This window comes from Phyllostomus hastatus, unplaced genomic scaffold, assembly GCF_019186645.2.
Source record: "Phyllostomus hastatus isolate PE091 unplaced genomic scaffold, TTU_PhHast_1.1 phas_contig_17, whole genome shotgun sequence".
Lineage (NCBI taxonomy): Eukaryota > Metazoa > Chordata > Mammalia > Chiroptera > Phyllostomidae > Phyllostomus > Phyllostomus hastatus.
Genome location: NW_025333664.1, coordinates 39,831,451 through 39,839,046, shown reverse-complemented (window position 1 = coordinate 39,839,046; position 7,596 = coordinate 39,831,451). Strand labels below are relative to the sequence as shown.

The 7,596-nt window shown below is 40.0% G+C and overlaps 1 protein-coding gene across 1 annotated transcript in view; it reads right to left on the bottom strand.

The window, feature by feature from the left end:
* The window catches only part of SLC24A3 (solute carrier family 24 member 3), a 554,001-nt gene that overhangs the window by 99,459 nt on the left and 446,946 nt on the right, over positions 1-7,596 (bottom strand). The window lies entirely within an intron of this gene.

The window sequence follows — 7,596 nt, the reverse complement described above, 5'->3', positions numbered from 1 at the left end:
GTCAAAAATGTTTAAACAATTTATTTTTTATTGATCCCCCTTTTATAAAATAGTACCCAGTTCTGATTTTATGGTTTTATCCCTATGAAACACTAAAGGATACTAATTAAACTTTTTAAAAGTTCATTTCTATTACCTGAATTATCTTTGGTTACTTGGTAGAGAGCTGTTCTGTCTATCTGGTTTGATACTTCCTTTGGGAAGGATCCTCCCTTTGGGAAGGATCCTCAAATGTCTGGTAGTCTTGGGAGCATACCCATACACATGAACTAGTGACTGAGTAAGATGATGACTAACCTGAATTTTCTTTGTGGGTCTACAGACCTGCACCTCCAAATTTCTCTAAACAGGAGAGCTGATTGCTGGCTCTATGTAGGTACATAGAGTATATGGATGGATAAGCTTCACTATAGAATGTGTGGTCAGTGTTGCAGAGTCCCCAAAAGGCAAAATAAAGAGGGACTGTAATACTTTACAATATTAGATATTGTAAAGGTCCAGCCAGTGAAAGCTCAGACTTTTCTTTCTTAGACATAAACTCCTACATCAGAAATTAGGAGCCTCCCTAGACAGATTCTCACTTGTTTTAAGGATCACTTTTCTGGTTCTGTCTAGGGAAAACCACTAGCCAGTTGATGGAAATGGAAAAGAACCCACTGATTAACTTGTCCTATGGGAGGGTGGTTTTCAAATATGGTCACAAGTTCTTTGACATTCCCCTTATCAAGAATTGGGGATCTGTGTCCCCTCCTCTTGAATCCAGGTGGGCTTCTGGCTTTTTGACCAATAGCGTATGACAGAAGTGGTGTTATATGACTTTTAAGACTATAGGTCATAAGAGGCTATGCAATGTCTGTCTTACTTTCTGGAATACTCATCTTAAGAGCCCTGAGGAAGCCATCATGTGAAGAGGCCCAAGCCAAATGGACAGTCCATATTTAGGTGCTCTAGGTGACAGGCCCAGCTGAGCTCAATGTCAGGTCACCCCAGTTCAAGTGCTAAAATGTGAGGGAAGAATCTTCCAGATGACTCTGGGCTGAGCCATTTAAGTCACCTCTAGCCAGTCCAGTGACATTTTATTACAAGTATTTCCTTGAAAGATCCAATATTTCCTTAGACATTGAGACACAGATATAAGGCACCCTTGCTGTGCTCTGTTCAAATTCCTAGAGCACAGACTCATTGAGCAGAATTAAATGGTTGTTGTTTTTATACCACAAAATTTGGGGAGGCTAGTTATACAGCAATAGATGCTTGAGGCATGAAGATAATCCTTAAATTACTTACCCTAATTATTCATTCCCCACCAACCTATTCACACACCAAAGCTTCTGATTCTGTGCTTGAATCTCTGGGAGATCCTTAAGGACTCATGATATCTCGTAAGTGGACCCATTTTGGCTTTAACCCTTTCCTGCATGTTCTATGGACTGAGGCTTTCTTTGCTCTGGATCAATACAATCACATCTGATTTCTGTCCTCTATAAATTCATGAAAATGTCTAGACCACTCTTGCAATACCTTTCTGGTCTCTGGGAAATGATGGATTCATTCTCTCTGTGTGTTACAACTATTATTTCAACCAGCTTGTAGATAGAGGACTTAAATGCCCCTCCTGAGAACCAACCATGGAGTAGGTCAGATGAAGAGATAAATACTCCACCAAAAAATGGGCAGATTTCATAGCCCTTAAATTATACATAGGCAGTGTCTATGAAACAACATATAGATGAATACAAAAAATGTAGTCAAATGTCTTTTTTCCCCCTAAATCACACAGGATGTAAAATTGACTAGAACAATTTTCTTCAAACTTGGTTGGTGGTTGTATTGTTTATTGATTCATTTTTAAATAAACATTTTGAAACTTAATCTATAAGCAATAAAATGCATCCATTTAAATGTATAGTTCACTGAGTTATAAACAGACTTGAATGCCCATGTAACCACCACCCCAGACAAGATATAAGACATTTGTATCCCTCAAAAATGTGTCCCCAACCCCCTTCCAGTCAATCATGCCATTGATCCCCACCCAGTCAACCACTGATCTGATTTCTATCATCATAGATTAATTTCCACTGTTCTAGAACTTTATTTCTTTTTTTAATTTTATTTATTTTTAGAGAGAATGGAAGGGAAGGAGATAGAGAGGGACAGAAACCATCAATGTGTGGTTGCCTCTCACATGCCCCCTCCATTGGGGACCTGGCCTGCAACCTAGGCATGTGCCCTAGACTGGGAATCGAACCAGCAACCCTCTGACTTGCAGGCCTGCGCTCAATCCACTGAGTTACTCCAGCCAGGGCTGTTCTAGAACTTTATACAAGTGGAATCACAAAGTATGTTTACTTTTGTATCTGCTTTTTTCATTTAGCATAGTTTTGAGCTTCATGTATGTTGAGTGTATTAGTAATTTATTTCTGTTTATTGTTAAAAAGTATTCCTTTTGTGTATCTGTTTACCTGTTGATGGATATTTGGGTTTTGAGGTATTATGATTAAAACTGCTCTGACCATTTTGGTCCAAGTCTTTTGATGGACACTGAATGAATATTGTAGACCCACATATTGTAAAGCCCTTTGTTTCTTCCTTAGTGTAAGTAGTCTCCTTGGTGGAATTCATGGTGCCAGCTGGGTGAGTGGGTGAGACTCATTTTGTCAGTTTTTCTATGAATGATAAAACTCTGGATTTCAGGAGTTAGAGAAAATGAGCTCACCAAATCAGAAGTAGTCTGTGAAAATCAAAGCCAGCATTGCTGCACTGAAAAGGTTGACTCAGGCCTCTCTTAATACTACGCATTTCAAAAAGACAAGCAGCCTCTCTTTAAACAGTACAAAAATACCACCAGTATGAAGCAAAAGACTGAAAATTCATCCCCTCTGACTAGTGATGTCTCAGTGTTTAGGAATGGCTATGCCTATAAAAATAAGTGCTGAGTTGGGAAACTGGAAAGAAAATAGAAGGCAAAGGAAGCTTCCCCCCACTTCCCGACCTTTTAAACATGTGAACTCTTTCATAGAAGATATAGAGAGGGGTTGGAGGGACTTGCCAACTTCCTTAAAAAACAAGAGCAGCAACTACAGTAGCATTTTATTTAATATTTACAAGTGCCAGAAACCATCCTAATGACTTTTCTCTGCATGCTTTAATTAACTTAATTCTCACATGACTCTTTATGATAGGTAGTTGTTATGGGCTGATTTGTGTCTCTCCTCAAATTTATATGCTGTAGTCTGATCTCCCAGAATATCAGAATGTGACTGTATTTGGAGAGAGGGCTCTTTTAAAAAATTTATTTTTTAATTTTTAAATATATTTTATTGATTATGCTATTACAGTTGTCCCATTTCCCCCCTTCACTCCCCTCCACCCTGTACACCCTCTCCCACCCACATTCCCCCACCTTTAGTTCATGTCCATGTGTCATACTTATGAGTTCTTTAGCTTCTACATTTCCCGTACTATTCTTACCCTCCCCCTGTCTATTTTCTACCTACAATCTATGCTACTTATTTTCTGTACCTTTTCCCCTTCTCCCCTCCTCCCACTCCCCTGTTGCTAACCCTCCATGTGATCTCCCTTTCGGTGGTTCTGTTCCTGTTCTAGTTGTTTGCTTAGTTTCTTTTGGTTTTGCTTTAGGTGTGGTTGTTAATAATTGTGAGTTTGCTGCCCTTTTACTATACATGTTTTTTTCTTTATCTTCTTTTCTTAGATAAGTCCCTTTAACATTTCATAAAATAAGGGCTTGATGATGATGAACTCCTTTAACTTGACCTTATCTGAGAAGCACTTTATCTGCCCTTCCATTCTAAATGAAAGCTTTGCTGGATAGAGTAATCTGGGATGTAGGTCCTTGCCTTTCATGACTTGGAATACTTCTTTCCAGCCCATTCTTGCCTGCAAGGTCTCTTTTGAGAAATCAGCTGACAGTCTGATGGGAACTCCTTTGTAGGTTACTGTCCCCTTATCTCTTGCTGCTTCTAGGATTCTCTCCTTCATTTTTACCTTGGCTAATGTAATTATGATGTGCCTTGGTGTGTTTCTTCTTGGGTCCAACTTCTTTGGGACTCTCTGAGCTTCCTGAACTTCTTGGAAGTCTATTTCCTTTGCCAGTATGGGGAAGTTCTCCTTTATTATTTGCTCAAATACATTTTCAATCTGTTGCTCTACCTCTTCCCCTTCTGGTACCCATATAATTTGGATGTTGGAATGTTTAAAGATGTCCTGGAGGTTTCTAAGCTTCTCCTCATTTTTTTTGAATTCTTATTTCTCCATTCTTTCATGTTTGGTTGTTTCTTTCTTTCTTCTGGTCCACTCTATTGTTTTGAGTCCCAGTTTCCTTCCCATCACTATTGGTTCCCTGTGCATTTTCCTTCATTTCTTTTATGGTAACCTGCATTTTTTTTAATCTAATATGCACCCCAAATAAACCAATTCTGTGAGCTTCCTGGTCACCAGTGTTTTGAACTGTGCATCTGCTAGGTTAGCTATTTCTTGGTCGCTCAAAAGTATGAGTTCTGGGGCACTGATTTGTTCATCTATTTGAGCCATCTCTCTCTCTCTCTTTTTTCTTTTTTGGTCTGGTCGCTCCTGTTATGGTGAGGGGCAGAGCCTTAGGTGTTCACCAGGGCTGGGCACCCCAGTCGCTAGATTGTGACGTTGTATGTGAGGGTGGGGTCGAGAGGGAACAATGGCGGTAGCTCCGCTCTCATGGGACCCCAGTCCCTTCACTGGGATCCTGGGTTGCACGCTCTGCCCTGCTCCACAATCACCACCTCACTGGGTCTGCCAGCTGCCACCTGCGTACTCAGGGTCCACCTGCTACAATCCTGCACGCCCCAGATGCCTCACACGCTTCCGGATGCCTTATGCGCCCAATTCTCCCTGTTCTCCATGCCTCGACCTGCACCCAGCTGCTTGCCTCCACCCCTCCTACCAGTCTGGATGAATGGGTCTATTTCAACTTCTTTTTTTTTAAATTTTATTTTAATCATTTTTCAAGTACAGTTTTCTCCCTTTTACTCCCAGTATTTCAACTTCTTGGCTTCCATTCCAACTCCCATTCAGATAAGTTTTCTGTCAGTTCTGGGTGTTATTCTGCCTCTAAATTGTTGTTGTTCCAATCCTGGTTGTGCGTGGAGGTATGGTGTGTCCACCTATGCCTCCATCTTGGCCGGAAGTCCGGGCTCTTTATAATTATGTTTAAATGTGGTTACTAAGGTGGGCTGTAATGCAACATAACTGGTGTCTCAATGGAAGAGATTAGGACACAGACCACACAGGGAGGAACTGTGAAGACACAGGAAGAAGGTAGTCATTTATAGTCTTAAGGGAGAGGCCTCAGAAGGAACCAGTTGTGCCAACACCTCTATCTAGGACTTCCATCCTCCAGAAGTGTGAGAAAATAAATTTCTACTCTTTTAACCATTCAGTCTGTGGTACTTAAGCCAAGTGGCAAAAGACAAATATAGCAGCCTCAGTTGACTAATGCAATGCTACATAATGTTGTCTCCATTTTGCAGATGTGGAAAACTGAGGATCATGGTAACTTGTTAAGCTTTGTTTGCTCAGTAATGAAGCCAGGTGGCTGACTCAAAAGTCATTCTTATAAGCATTATATTAAGTTCACTGTTTTGCAAGAATCTCTAATAAAACACAAATGAAATATTTCACAGATTTAGAACAAATATTTCAAAATTATATTGAACAAAAAATGACCTTGAATAGCTGCAGCAATTTTGAGAAAGAAAAAAAAGTAGGAGGGATCACAATACCTGACAAACTATATTACAAGACCACTGTAATCAAAACAGTCTGTTACTGGCATAAGAACAGACACATAGATCAATGGAACAGAACTGAGAGTCCAGAAAAAACCCATGTCTCTATGGTTATTAATATTTGACAAAGGGGACAGAAGCATAAAATGGAGTATTAAAACAGCCTCTTCAACAAATGGTGCAGGGAGATCTGGAATGCTGTATGCAAAAATATGAAGCTCAACCACCAACTTACACCATACACAAATATAAACTAAAGATGGATAAAAGACTTAAATATAAGTCATGGCACCATAAAACTCCTAGAGGAGAACATAAGGAGGAAAATCTCAGATATCTCATGCAGCAATATTTGCACCAATATATCCCCCAGAGCAAGGGACATAAAGGAAAGAATAAACAAATCGGACTGCATCAAAATAAAAAAGCTTCTGCATGGTTAAAGAAAGCATTAGCAGAATGAAAAGGGAACCAGCTGTATGGGAAACTATATTTGCCAATGATACCTCAGACAAGGGTTTGATTTTCAAAATATATAAAGAACTCACACAACTCCACTCCAGGAAGACAAACAATCCAATTAAAAAATGGACAAAGGATCTGAACTGACAATTCTCCAAGGAGGTCATACAGAGGGCCCAGAGACATAGGAAAGGTTGCTCAGCATCACTAGCCATCAGAGAGATGCAAATTAAAACCACAATGAGATACAACCTCACAAAGGTCAGAATGGTCATCATTAACAAATCAACAAACAACAAGTGTTGGAGAGGATGGGGAGAAAAGGGAACTCTAGTATACTGCTGGTGGGAATGCAGACTGGGGCAGCCACTGTGGAAAAGAGTATGGAATTTCCTCAGAAAACTAAAAATGGAGCTGCCTTTTGACATGACAGTTCCACTGTTGGGATTATATCCTAAGAACCCTGAAACAGCAATCCATAAGAACTTATGCATCCCAATGTTCATAGCAGCATTATTTACAATAGCCAAGGGTTGTAAACAGCCTAAATGTCCATCAGTAAATGAGTGGATCAAAAAACTGTGGTGCATTTACAGAATGGAATACTATGCAGCAGAAAGAAAGAAGGAACTCTTACCCTTTGTGACATCATGAGTGGAACTGGAGAGTATTACATTAAGTGAAATAAGACAGGTGGTAAAAGACAAATACCATATGATATCACCTATAGGTGGAACCTAAAGAACAAAACAAACAATGAGCAAAATAGAACCAGTGGCATGGAAAAAAGGAACAGACTGACATGGGACCAGAGGGGATAAGGGAGGAAAAAAGGGGAAGGGTCTAATATAAGAACAAGTATAATTGACAAATGGACATTGTCAACAGGGTAGGGACTGACTATGGGAGAGGCGTGGTAGGCAGGGCAAGTGAGAACAATGGGGGGGAATTGGGAAAAATGTAACAGAACAACAATTTTAAGAAAAGGAAATAAAGGAGCAAAAATAAATAAATAAAATGGACAGTGGGTCCCTATCTTGTAGAAACCAACAACTCACTGTCAAGACAAACTGTATGAGCTGCAAAGTCTATTTGGCCTGGCCATCAAATTCACACAGTCCAAGGAGTTGCAGGACCAGGTGGAACATTTTTTAAAAGACTGTCTTGGACTGTGTGACCAGAACCTCTGAACATGCCAAAGCTTTTGGCAGAACCTACCTAACCTGCAATACAAGCATTCTTTACCCCTTGAGGTAGGCTCAGTAGTAACATAAAGGGACTGAGAAAAACCCCCCAAAACAACAAACAACAGATTGTCTGGTGTGGTTGTTTGAATAATGGGCCTCAGAGA